Raw genomic sequence first — 13432 nt, forward strand, 5'->3', positions numbered from 1 at the left:
CCATCTCCTTGGTCTTGGTCTTTCTGCTGTCTTTTCATCCTATGGTATTGCAACTGCCTCCTCTGTTGACTGCTAAGCCAACTCCAGCTCCATCACCATCTTCCCAGCCTCACTGCATGATCAACCCCATCAATTTCTGGTATTTCTTTGAACCCCACATGCACCACCACTTCCTTGACTCTTTTCAGCCTTGGCCACATTCCACAAGAAGCAAAGGAAAGGCAGAAAGGGACATGATAGTGTGGTCCTGAAATTTGAAGCTAAAATTTATCTGGGTGTTTAAAGGCCCACAGGCTAAATCAGGTTTTTATGTTCTGCTTCTGGCTTGAACGTCCCCCTTTCATTTACTTATTGGTCTCAGAACACCTTACTTTCTCACCAGCAAATGATGTGTTCAAAAAGATTTTTAAAAATTAATTTATCCAGAATTTTTTGCTCTTTTCAAGGGTTGGTCTTGGTACTTGGTTCTTTGTAATAATAGAGAGAGAGCTGGAAGTAAATATTTAAATGTAATATCTGAGGTTTTAACATTTTAACCAAATGAATGAATTTTGAAATGGATGTAAGGGCCTGGTTCCTTGGAATTGGGGAAGGAAATGCTACCCTAATTGACTTTTCCAAAGGCATATACTAAAAATTTTTAAAGGATGATTCATATTTTTGAATGTATCCTGACTTTCTACTAGAGCTCTTCTTAATTGCAAAAATAGGCAGAGAGTGATATACTTGCTGGAAGGAGGAGGAAAAGAGTAGGAAGGTATTCAAGGTTTTCAACCTCAATTGAACCCAAGTAACTTTCTTGGATTTGCATTTTATTTGTCTTTATTCCACTTTGTTAGGAGAAAGTGTTCCTATGCTAGAAATAAAGATTGCAATCACTGATTGAATAGATGCAATATTTCTTTGCAGATAAAAGCTCTGCTATCTCAGGCATCTTATTTTCTTATCCTAGGACAACAAGAAAATACATGAAGACCATCTTCTGTGTTCTCTATGCCATCCTTTATCCAAATATTATCACTATTTCCCTGGATTTCTATATTAGGCAACTAAAAGGTTGAATGGCCAAACTTTGTAAGTAGTAAAGTAATACATGTCTAGTTGCAATAGTCCCCCTGAGACCATAATTGTCTCAAACTTCCCAATGTAATTTAAAATAATTTTAAAAATATTTCTGCATTTTTCTCATGGAATGTGAGAATGAGTCAGACTGTGATGGATCTGCATACATTCCTTCCTGTCCCACTTCCTCCTTCCAATAATTAACTCAGTATAGTAGCTCAGGTACATTTGAAAATTCTGATTTGCTCCCTGGAAATAGTCCTCAGTTGTCTTCAGCCAGTAGACACATTTTTTTCAGTCTCAGGGTCACTGTTCTGTGTCCTGGGGTAATGAACATGCATTTTAGGGGTACAGAGAGAATCTTTTTTTTTTTTCTTCTTATGGCTGCAATGCAAAAGTAATGAAAGCAAAAAAATATGCTAAAATGTGTGGCATTTTGGTTTGTTTAGTTTTATTCTTAGACTTAATATCTTGTAACCTTTAGTATTTGGGGAGGCATACCTGCAGCCTATGGAATTTCCTGGGCTGGGGTCAGATCAGAGCTGCAACTTCAAGACTATGCCACAGCCATAGCAACACTGGATCCAAGTCACCTCTGTGAACTTTGCTGTAGCTTGTGGCAACAATGGATCCTTAACCCACTGAGTGAGGCCAGGGATTGAACCTGGATCCTCATGGAGACAGTGTCATGGCCTTAACTTGCTGAGCCACATTGGGAACTCTGGTACAGAGAGTCTTGACATGCTCATTTGGAATGCTTAGACCAGGTTCTCACTGTCTCTGCAGTTGGCATGCAAGAATGTGCTCCTGATTGCTTCTCTCAGACATTCTACAGTCTTGTAGAAAGGAGGCTTTAACTGAGGCAGATTATCTTAGAGAACAGAGCAGGAAGAAACAGTCACCACTAAACCTGCCATCCATGGAGCCCACTCTATTTCGGACTTCTGATTATTGGGGCTAATAAACCCACTCTGTTGTTTGTGCATTTTTGGTCTTCTCAACATAAAAAAAGTCCTAAGAGACAGCAACATTAAAGAAAAAATGAAACAAAACCAACAAAGGGTATAAATCATGAGAAAAATAATTTATGGTTTTGAGTATGACTTAAAGACAAGAATTAGAGGAAGGGTGGGAGTTCCTGTTGTGGCTCAGCAGCAACAAACCTGACTAGTATCCATGAGGATCCAAGTTCAATCCCTGGCCCCACTCAGTGGATTAAGTATCTAGCATTGCTGTGAGCTGTGGTATAGGTTGCAGAGGTGGCTCAGATCCTGCATTGCTGTGGCTGAGGCGTAGGCTGGCAGCTGTAGCTCCAATTCGACCCCTAGCCTGGGAACTTCCAGGCTCCAAGTCAACCCCTATGCCATGAGGATGGCCCTACAAAGACAAAAAAAAAAAAAAAAAAAAAAAAAGGCAAGGGTATCCATGCTTTGCAAAAGTTGGGCAAATGATAAGAATCTTTTTGTAAACTGACTTTAAGGGGACAAAAGTGAATAATGATGAATAATAGCTTATTAATTTTTAAAAAGTATGCATTAAAGGAGCAATACAATGCCAGATCCAAAGTGTTTGAGGCCAATTTACCTTTGTAGGAGTTCACAATTAGAAACCTAGCATCAGACATTGTCATACTTTGGTCACATCACAAACACTGCATTTAGAAGTCTAAGATTTTCTTGTTTGTTTTAAGCTTTATCTAGGCAGGCACAATTCTTTTTTGATTCTGTACTGAAGGTGTTTGTCAGCAATTTTGTGGAAGACAAAGAACTTTAAAAGACAGGATGAATCTAAGAGGGACCCAGACTTTCTCTACATAGCCAGAAATATTAAGGCAAGTCCTTTTATTAAAAAAAATCTTGACAAGATAAAGCAGCAGAAAGAACAAATAGTCAGTGATTCCATTAATATGATGTGCCTAGAATAGGCAAATTCACAGAGATGTTAAAGTAGGGTGGAGGTTGCCAGGATTTGGGGGAAGGGAGGCTGGGGAGTCACTGTTTAGTGGAGGAGGAATCTCTGGGAAGATGGAAAAGTTCTAGAGATGGATGGTGGAGTGTTGCCCAATATTGTGAATATACTTAATGCTGCTGAAGTGTACACTGAACAAGGGTTAAATGGTAAATTTTGTATATTTTTACTGCAGTACCCACGGATAGCTCAAAATTCGATGCATAAATTCAATTATAAATGCTTCCAATTTTTCCCCCAACAACAAGAGTCCATGTGGGATGGCTAACAGGATGAAGAGAAGCCAGGTGAGAGTTTAAGAGGGGCCAAGGGACGCAGCATGTACTTAAGGCAGGGCAGATTTTCTCTCTCTCTCTCTTTCTTTTAAACAAATGTTTTACTGTTTTATTCAATGTGTGGAAATTGTCACTGTCTCACATGATTTCAAAGAAAATTGGTTTAAAAATGCTAGGCATTTTTGAGGTCACTTATAATTGGAACCAAAAAAAATGTTGCAAGTGAACTTATTAACCATACAAATGTACTCACAGATATAGAAAACAAACTTATGGTTACCAAAGGGGAAAGGCAGGGCAGGGATAAATTAGGAATTTGTAATTAACAGATACACACCTAAAATAGATGAATAATAGGGACCTACTGTATAGCACAAAGAACTATGTCCAGTACATTGTAATAACCTATAATGGAAAATAATCTGAAAAAAAATACATATATATGTGTGTGTTTTATATATATATACATATATATGTGTATATATATACATCAGTTATAACTGATTAACTTTGCCGTACACCTGAAACTAACACGATATTATAAATCAACTATACTTCAATTTTTAAGAATGCTAGACATTAATGTCTAGATTTTAAAATATAATAGGAAACTTTGGCATCAGTGATTCTCCAGATGGAGGAAAATATTACCTTCAACCTGGGGACTATCATCTATTTATCCATTAAAGTGTGAATTATAGGTGTTCCCGTTGTGCATCAGTGGGTTAAGGATCCGGCCTTGCCGTGAGCTGTGGTGTGGGTTGCAGACGTGGCTCGGATCCCACTCCCAGAGCTATGGCTCTGGTGTAGGCTGGTGGCTACAGCTCCAATTCGACCCCTAGCCTGGGAATCTCCCTATGCCGCAGGAGCAGCCCTAGAAAAGGCAAAAAGACAAAAATAAAAATAAAAACATAAAAAATAAAGTGTGAATTCTAGGTTAAAGCATTGCCAGGTAACACTCTAGCCTGGGCTGGGAATTCTCCTGGGATGGAGATTTTATTGTTTCTTGAGGCAGCATATTCTACCTTTATACAGCTGGGACCACTAGACTGTGCCCCTTAAATTGAGCAGAAGCCCACAGTCCTCATTCCACGCATACAACATATCCAACTTTCACATAATAATACTTGATATATATATATATATATACTTTATACAACTCACAACATATATGCACCATGCTAAATGTTTTAAGTGTACCATCTCATCCTTATCCTTGTAACAACTGTAGGAAGTAATTGTGTTTTTATTCCTAGATATTTCCATTTTTATAAGAAAATCATTAGCTCTTATGTTAAAAAACAAACAAATAAACAACCTAGCCAAGTACACCTCCTTAAAGAGTTTCCAGGACCTGGCCATCTGCTTGCATTAAAGCAAACTCCATTTTCTGCTTCAAATTCTTTCAAATATTCTTAAATTGGTAATATTTAAGGGCACAAGATGATGAAAATTCATAATCTTGGTGATTTCCCCCAAACATAATGTAATGAACTTCACTTGCAAAGCTCTCAGCACATATTCTCCTGAAGCATGAAAATTGAGCTCACTTTCTCTTTTTGAGTTAAATAAACTATTGAGATCCCCTAAATATTCTTTGATTATAGGTACCTTATCTGTGACAAATGAACCCAGTTTTCCACACTTAGACTACATTTCTTAATTTTCTTGCCAGTAATGATTATTTCCCACTAGTTCAAATATGTTAGTTAATTGGGACTCAATATTATAATTCCCATGATTTCTAAAAATACCTGGATTTTGCCTTGGGCTGTGGTACCCAGACTAGACACAGTTACATTAGAGGAAGCAGGTGTCTATTTTCAATTGGATTTAGATACAGCAAACACAAAGGTAAAATCAGATTCTGATTTATAAATATTTTTCATACATGTACTAATTCTTTATCCTTCTGCAATATTATTATGTAATTTGGATTTGTGGCCTTGGTGGACAACACTAAAGAAAGAGGTTTGAAGGGTTTAGTGACCCATATTCTCAGTTAGACTCATCCAGCTTTTAACCAAGACTTTTAACCAAAACAATTCCGACTAGGAACCCTGAGGTTTCGGGTTTGATCCCTGGCCTTGCTCAGTGGGTTAAGGATCTGGCGTTGCCATGAGCTATGGTGTAGGTCGCAGATGTGGCTTGGATCTGGTGTTGCTGTGGCATAGGGGAGCAGCAACAGCTCCAATTAGACCCCTAGCCTTGGAACCTCCATATGCCACAGGTGCGGCCTTAAAAGTGCAAAAGACAAAATAAATAAATAAATAAAAATATGGATTCATGACAAAGGAACACTTGTGATAAGTGGAGGGTTCAAAAAACCCAAATGATTAAAACTTGAAATGCTTTGTTCAACCACAGAGAGCTCTCTTGATTTAAAATATTTTATGTAGGGTGTTCCCGTTGTGGCTCAGCCAAAACAAATCTGGCTAGCATCCATGAGGATGTAGGTTCAATCCCTGGCTTCGCTCAGTGCATTAGGATGAGGCATTTCTGTGAGCTGTGGTGTAGGTCACAGATGCGGCTCAGATCTGGCATTGCCGTGGCTGTAGTGTAGGCCAGCAGCTGCAGTGCCAATTCGACCCCTCACCTGAGAACCTCCATATGCTGTAGGCGTGGCCCTAAAAAAAAGACAAAAAGTATACATATACATTTTATGTCAACACCAGTTTCTTTGCATTTCTTTCTGTTCCCTCCATTCCTCATTACTGGATTTTTAAAAATCTAAATGAACATACAGGTGAGTTTTTTGACTCATTTTAATTACTTCATACCACTTTTCTCTATTGTTAAAGATCTTCCTTTGAAATTCTTTTTTTTTTCTTCTTCTTCTTCTGTTTGAGGCTGCACCTGTGGTATGTGGAGTTTCCACGTTCCCAGGCTGGGGGTTGAATCGGCAACATCAAATTCTTAACCCACAGAGCAAGGCCAGGGATTGAAACTGCATCCTCAGGGACACTATGTTGGGTTCTTAACTCCTTGAGCCACAACAGGAACTCCCTTCCTTTGAAATCCATACTCCATCCCACTATTTACAACCCACAACATGCTGGCTGTGTAAACTCTTACTTTCTCCCCATCATGTCAAGTGAGACTTGGTTAAAAGCTGGATAAGTCTTACTGAGAATATAGGTCACTAAACCCTTCAAACCTTCTTCAGTGTTGTCCCCTAGGCAACAAGGTTTGCTTCTTCCAGGAGTAAATGGTTCAGACTACACTTGATTTTCACTGGTTTGTGGAACTCAGCACTAAATACCTTCACAACTCCTTGGCATGAAAGGCACTAATTTGGACCTTTCATCTATTAAATAGGACTTCTCTATTAGAATTTAAATACAAAGTTAAATTTAAATGTGTTTTAAAATTAAATGTAGTTTTGGGCGATGTCCTAAGAACCTCGGGCTTAGTAATTCACTGAATTTTTTTCAACAATCCTGGGAGATTATTTCATTGTGCAGATGCAGAACCCAAGTCACAGAAAAGCTAAGTGACTTGATCATTATCAAATAGCTGGTAAGTTTTGAAGCCAGAATCTGAATCCTGGATGTCTGTGGTGAAGTCCTTGCTTTTCATCATTAGGCCTTAGAGAGCAACATAATAAATATGTGGACTTAAACCTGGGATAGGAGGGCAAACGTAGAAGAAGAAAAAACAAGATCTTTTGCCCTCTCCATTGAGTCTCTGCAGCGTTTAATCCAGATTCTTTCTTCAGGCTCGTGCTCTCTCTCCTCTTTCTCTCTCACATGCACACACACACACCACTCACATGGAGTCAGACTTCTGACTTCTAAAAAGCTAACATTCTGAATGATCCAGAGCCACAGTGCTGGGTCTCAGGCACAGGACTCTTTTCTGCTAAGGTGTGTTAACATTGTCTTTCTACTCTCCCCTCTGGTAGTGAGAATTAGGTTAAGAATTTAAATACAGGAGTTCCCATCGTGGCTCAGTGGAAACGAATCTGACTGGTATCCACAAGGACATAGATTTGATCCCTGGCCTTGCTCCGTGTGTTAAGGATCCGGCATTGCCCTGAGCTGTGGTGTAGGTCACAGACATGGCTTGGATATGGAGTGGCTGTGGTGTAGGCCGGTAGCTTCAGCTCTGATAGGCTACCCCTAGCTTGGGAACCTCCATATGCCACAGGTGCAGCCCTAAAAAGACAAAAATTAAAAAAAAAAAAAAGAATTTAAATACAAAAGATAAATTTAAATATGGAGGAATAGAGTCATTTTGCTGTACAGCAGAAATTGACAGAATACTGTAAATCGACTATAATAAAAAATTAAACCAGGGAGTTCCCATCGTGGCGCAGTGGTTAACGAATCCGACTAGGAACCATGAGGTTGCGGGTTCGGTCCCTGCCCTTGCTCAGTGGGTTAGGGATCCGGCGTTGCCGTCAGCTGTGGTGTAGGTCGCAGACGCGGCTCGGATCCCGCGTTGCTGTGGCTCTGGCGTAGGCCAGTGGCTTCAGCTCCGATTCAACCCCTAGCCTGGGAACCTCCATATGCCGCAGGGGCAGCCCAAGAAATAGCAAAAAAAGACAAAAAAAAAAAAAAATTAAACCAAACTAAACAAAATATGGAGGAAGAGATATACATAAAAAGATGCCCACCCATGGTTTACTGTAAACCACATTAAAACAGTTATTAATGTTAATTATTTTAATCCACTTTCTATGTTATCCACATATTCCTGCCTCACCCCCCCCCCCCCACAACTAGAATTTGCAGCGTAGTAGACCAGCACACATTTCATGCCTTGGTAATCAAAATTATTAAAATAATCATAACAACACTTTGCACTTACTGAGTACCTTTCATCCAAGAATCTCAAAACCCTTTCTAAACATTAATTAGTTCTCCCAATGCTTCTACCAGAGAGATAAATGTCGTTATCCCATTTCCCTGGTGAGGAAACTGACACACGGAGGTTTGACCAGCCCCAGGCTATTCTATGGACTGTGGCAGTTCTGAGGGTGAGATCTCTGAAAATATGATTCCCCCCCATGCTGTTCATCCCTCTTTCATTACTTGACATTCATTCTAAGCAGGATGAGTTCCCAGAGTTGTTTTAAAATTGCCAATGAGCTGTAAAATAATTTTCAGAATATATACAAATCCCCAACGAAACTATTAAAAGTAGGACCGTAGGAATAGGATAGCATATGAACATTTCCCTGACATGCATTTCCAAATATCTTTTCCCCAAATGTCAAAACAAATAAGACTAACGTCAACAGTCAATTGGTACTTGCCATGAGTCTTCTACAAGTTTTCATAATTATGCCACATCACTGTTTGTACTTTCCATATTCAGTTCCTCTTGGTGTTTCACATAGAAAAGTTTAACTCTCTAGCTGATTCAATTCATTTTACGTTTGGATATTGTGAATAAAAATTGAGAATATCTGCATACATTCCTTTCATACTTACAGCGCTAAAAACTTTAAATACAGACAAATGTATTTGGAGGAAAAAAAGCCCTTGAGCTTCTAAGAAGAAGCTTTTGTTTTTTTCTTTCTGCCTTGACATCCTAGTTACCTCTTCATTCTGTGCCTTTTCTAAGTGATTTTTTTTTTTCTATTTTTCAGTTTTCTGGAGCTAAGTCATTTTTTGCTTTTGTTGTAGATAGTCAAAGTGAACAAATGGCCACTGCAAAGAAGGCAGCACTCACTATATCCACTTATACAACAACAATTTACACGTATGTGTTATTACAGATGAGATAGAATTTTGGGGAGTCAGACAATTATATCCCAGACAAAAATTTATGGTACCAGAAGGATATAGATAGTGTCATATGTATTCAAATCCTATAAACAAATTCAGAACTAGTTATGCTAATGTTTTATGGATGTTAATTATAGAGTCTAGATCTCCTAATGTTAAGTTAGAGTCTTTTAAAGAGATAATATTAAGTTTGGTTCCAGAGCATTTACTTATTCAAGTCTAGAAATATAGTTGAGTCAGAAGAAAAAAGTGACTTATATTTGCTATTCTTTTTGTCATTTACTAATAGCCTAAAGCTGTACAGGTAAACTCACTTTTATTTACAGCATATGAACTTTGTCTTATAAAATTTTATCAAATTATCCACCATCTTAATATTTTAGCCCTATCAAAATATTTCTCATTTTCATCCACTTTCTCTCTTTATCTTACTTTTCCTTACTTTTTTGTTTATCTTCTATGCACCCTCTTGCTATTCTCTTTCCTAAAATCTCACCACCAAAGAGTTGTTTGAAAATATCCTCCACCAAGCAATGTGGATCCAGAATATTTTTATCCCTTTGTAATGAGATTTATGTTGGTTTTTCTAAACTCTGGTGATGTTATCTAATTAGATTGCTTGTCATAATCATTAACATAGTTCTTGTATCTGAGAAGTAACCTAGTTTTAGAAGCCAGAATGACTATTTTGTTCTAATTGAGCATTCTTTCAATTTACATATAGGTAGCTGTGGTTTTTTTTAACCTCGATGCCTTCATCTTCTGGATTTCCTATTTTGGAACACCTCATAATTTCTCATGCCATTAATATGCATCCCATTTTGTATGACATAGAAACTGAAGATTACATGAACTTGAGTTTCTGAAAGGTGAACATGTCGGAAAATAAAGAGAAAGCTGATAATTGCAGTAACTCTGGTTCATTCAAGACACAAAGTGGATGCTTGGATATACGTTTGAGAACTATCCTTCTAAAAACTAAATTACTTCTAAAGGCTAAATTAAGGCTTCATTTCTTCGGGGAAACCTTTCATCATCTGTGATTGTCTGAAAAGGATGGTGTATATTTCACATGTCTCTAATTTATTTAGAAATGCTTCTTTCCAATACTTACCTCTAAATACACTGCAGCACTATTCACAATAGCTAAGACACGGAAACAACCAAAATGTCCATTGACAAATGAATGGATTAAGAAGATGTGGTACAAATAACAAGTGCTGGAGGGGCTGTGGAGAAAAGGGAACCCTCCTGCACTGCTGGTGGGAATGTAAACTGGTACAGCCACTATGGAGAACAGTTTGGAGATACCTTAGAAATCTATACATAGAACTTCCATATGACCCTGCAATCCCACTCTTGGGCATCTATCCGGACAAAACTCTACTTAAAAGAGACACGTGCACCCGCATGTTCATTGCAGCACTATTCACAATAGCCAGGACATGGAAACAACCCAAATGTCCATCAACAGATGATTGGGTTCGGAAGATGTGGTATATATACACAATGGAATACTACTCAGCCATAAGAAAGAATGACATAATGCCATTTGCAGCAACATGGATGGAACTAGAGACTCTCCTACTGAGTGAAATGAGCCAGAAAGACAAAGACAAATACCATATGATATCACTTATAACTGGAATCTAATATCCAGCACAAATGAACATCTCCTCAGAAAAGAAAATCATGGGCTTGGAGAAGAGACTAGTGGCTGCCTGATGGAAGGGGGAGGGAGTGGGAGGGATCGGGAGCTTGGGCTTATCAGACACAATTTAGAATAGATTTACAAGGAGATCCTGCTGAATAGCATTGAGAACTTTCTCTAGATACTCATGTTGCAACAGAAGAAAGGGTGGGGGAAAAACTGTAATTGTAATGTATACATGTAAGGATAACCTGACCCCCTTGCTGTACAGTGGGAAAATAAAAAAATTATAAAAAAAAAGAAAAAAAAGAAGATGTGGTATATATACACAGTGGAATACTATTCAGCCATAAAAGACAATAAAATAATGCCATTTGCAGCAACATGGATGGAATCAGAGACTCATACTAAGTGAAGTCAGTCAGAAAGAGAAAGACAAATACTGTATGGTATCACTTATATCTGGAATCTAATATATGGCGCAAATAAACCCTTCCACAGAAAAGAAACTCATGGACTTGGAGAACAGACTTGTGGTTGCCAAAGTGGAAGGAGTAGGGTGGACTGGGAACCCGGGGTTAATAGATGCAAACTATTGCCTTTGGAATGGATAAGCAATGAGATCCTGCTTTATAGCACTGAAAGCTATATCTAGTCACTGATGATGGAACATGATGGAGAATAATGTGAGAAAAAGGATGTATGTATGTATGTGTGCCTGGGTCAATTTGCTGTGCAGTAGATAATTGACAGACCACTGTAAGCCAACTATAATGGAAAAAATAAAAATTGTTAAAAGAAAAAATATATAAATAAGTAAATAAATACAATTTTCACCTATCTGACACTGTCAGCTAACTAAACCCTTGAGTCACTAAGAACAGATTCAATTCACCCCCTCCCTTACCCCACACCCCAGGTTAACATCAGGGCCAGACTTGCAGGCGGAGGGGCCTCAGGCAATCTATTCAGCCTCCCACAAAATAATTATTGAGCAATCACTCAGAGAAGGATTAAGTTGTTGCAGGTTAAGAGAAACAAAAGGGGTGGGGAGAGAATAATTGGGTTTTGCCAAAAGCTTACCTGAGATGCTAGTTTAAAATGCTTTCTTGGAGGAATATGATAGACTCCAGGAAGCAAAGTCTCAAGACCTAAAACATTCATATTTGAAAAGAAAGTTATGTCATAGTAGACTAGACACACCATAATTTAAGGTTTGTGAATATCAGGAGCAACAAAATTTTTGTTTTAAATCTAGAGCTAAATGGAAGTAAATACTTAAGGAAAAATATTTTGGAGCTCCATAGAAGGAAAAAGAAAATGAAAACATTTGTTAAGGACAAGCAAATGTATAGGAGATTCCACTCATTTAAATAACAGAAGTATCAGAAGAATATAGCTACATATTTCTTCCTAAGTGCACTTCAGTTCAGAAATTGTGAAAAAAGAAAAAGAAAAGAAAAAAAGAAAGGAGTTCCTGTCGTGACTCAACGGAAACAAATATGACTGGTATCCATGAGGACGCAATTTGGATGGTTGGCCTCCCTCAGTGGATAAGCTCATTGCGGTGAGCTGTGGTGTAGGTTGCAGACGCGGCTCGGATCTGGCATTGCTGTGCCTGTGTGTAGGCCAGTGGCTATAGCTCCCATTTGACCCCTAGCCTGGGAACCTCTATATGTTGTGGATGCAGCCCTAAAAAGAAAAAAAAAAAAAGATACTGAGGATATTTGTGAAGAGACTAAAATGCAGGAGAGAAATACAGAGGCTGATTTAAGTTCAGGAAAGGAGAGAACGGATTGTGGAAATGGAGATCTGAAGAAAGTAGATACACTCAAAGAAAAATGACCCTTGTCTTCCTTTCCTCTGATCTTGATTACTTGATTCCCAGCATCTCCTTGATCCCGTTTCCCTAAGCTGTTTGATGCCTCTGCTTGGATCAAAGAGCTTCTGCCTCCGGGAACCCCCTGCCCTTAACAGGATGGGCAACCATCCATCCCTGTCACTTTCAGCATGCTACCCTATCTTCCTTTTCCCTCCCCGTGGGGACACTCATTCTCCCCCATCTTCTCCCATGGGCCTCTGATAACTGAATTTAGCCTAGTCTCTCAGGTCTACATATGTCATTCATGTGAGACAAGTAATATAGAAAGATCTCAAATATCGTAGGATGATCTCAAATCCCTATAGGAATAGGACAGAGATTTTTAAGGAAACTCTTGACACACATTTTTGATTGATTAAGTCATATTTAACACAATTACTACTTTCAACCACATGGTTTTCCTAGCACATAAAATAGCACATTGAATTTTTAAAAATATTTTTTAAAAACTTTTATTTTATTGGGGTATAGTTGATTTATAATGTTGTACAAGCTTCGGGTTTATAGCATAGTGAGTCAGTTATACACACACACACATATATATAGGTTATTACAGAACACTCAGTAGATTTCCATGTGCTACACAGTAGGTCCTTGTTAGTTACCTATTTTGCATATTTAAATCAATTGGTCTTGAATTCTTCTATGAAAAGACTGTGTGTTACCTATATTTGTGTTTTTAGAGTCTATCATAAAACCTGGCACAAAGCAGGTACCGAATACAGTTTTTACATAATGAATAAAGTGGCAATATTTACTCAGAGGCTACATTAATTTATTTATTTTATTTAATGAATATTTATTGAATTCATTAGACACTAATGACCTTGGGGATGCATCGAAAAATAACACAGGAGAA

At 38.2% G+C, this 13432-nt stretch overlaps 1 long non-coding RNA gene across 2 annotated transcripts in view; it reads left to right on the forward strand.

The window, feature by feature from the left end:
- The window catches only part of LOC106505309, a 32701-nt gene extending 22435 nt beyond the window's left edge, over positions 1 to 10266 (forward strand). For both annotated transcript variants that reach the window (XR_002336559.1, XR_002336560.1), the window contains exon 3: positions 9765 to 10266. This is a non-coding gene — a long non-coding RNA (uncharacterized LOC106505309). The remainder of the gene's footprint in view (positions 1 to 9764) is intronic.

This window comes from Sus scrofa, chromosome 11, assembly GCF_000003025.6.
Source record: "Sus scrofa isolate TJ Tabasco breed Duroc chromosome 11, Sscrofa11.1, whole genome shotgun sequence".
Taxonomy (NCBI): Eukaryota; Metazoa; Chordata; class Mammalia; order Artiodactyla; family Suidae; genus Sus; species Sus scrofa.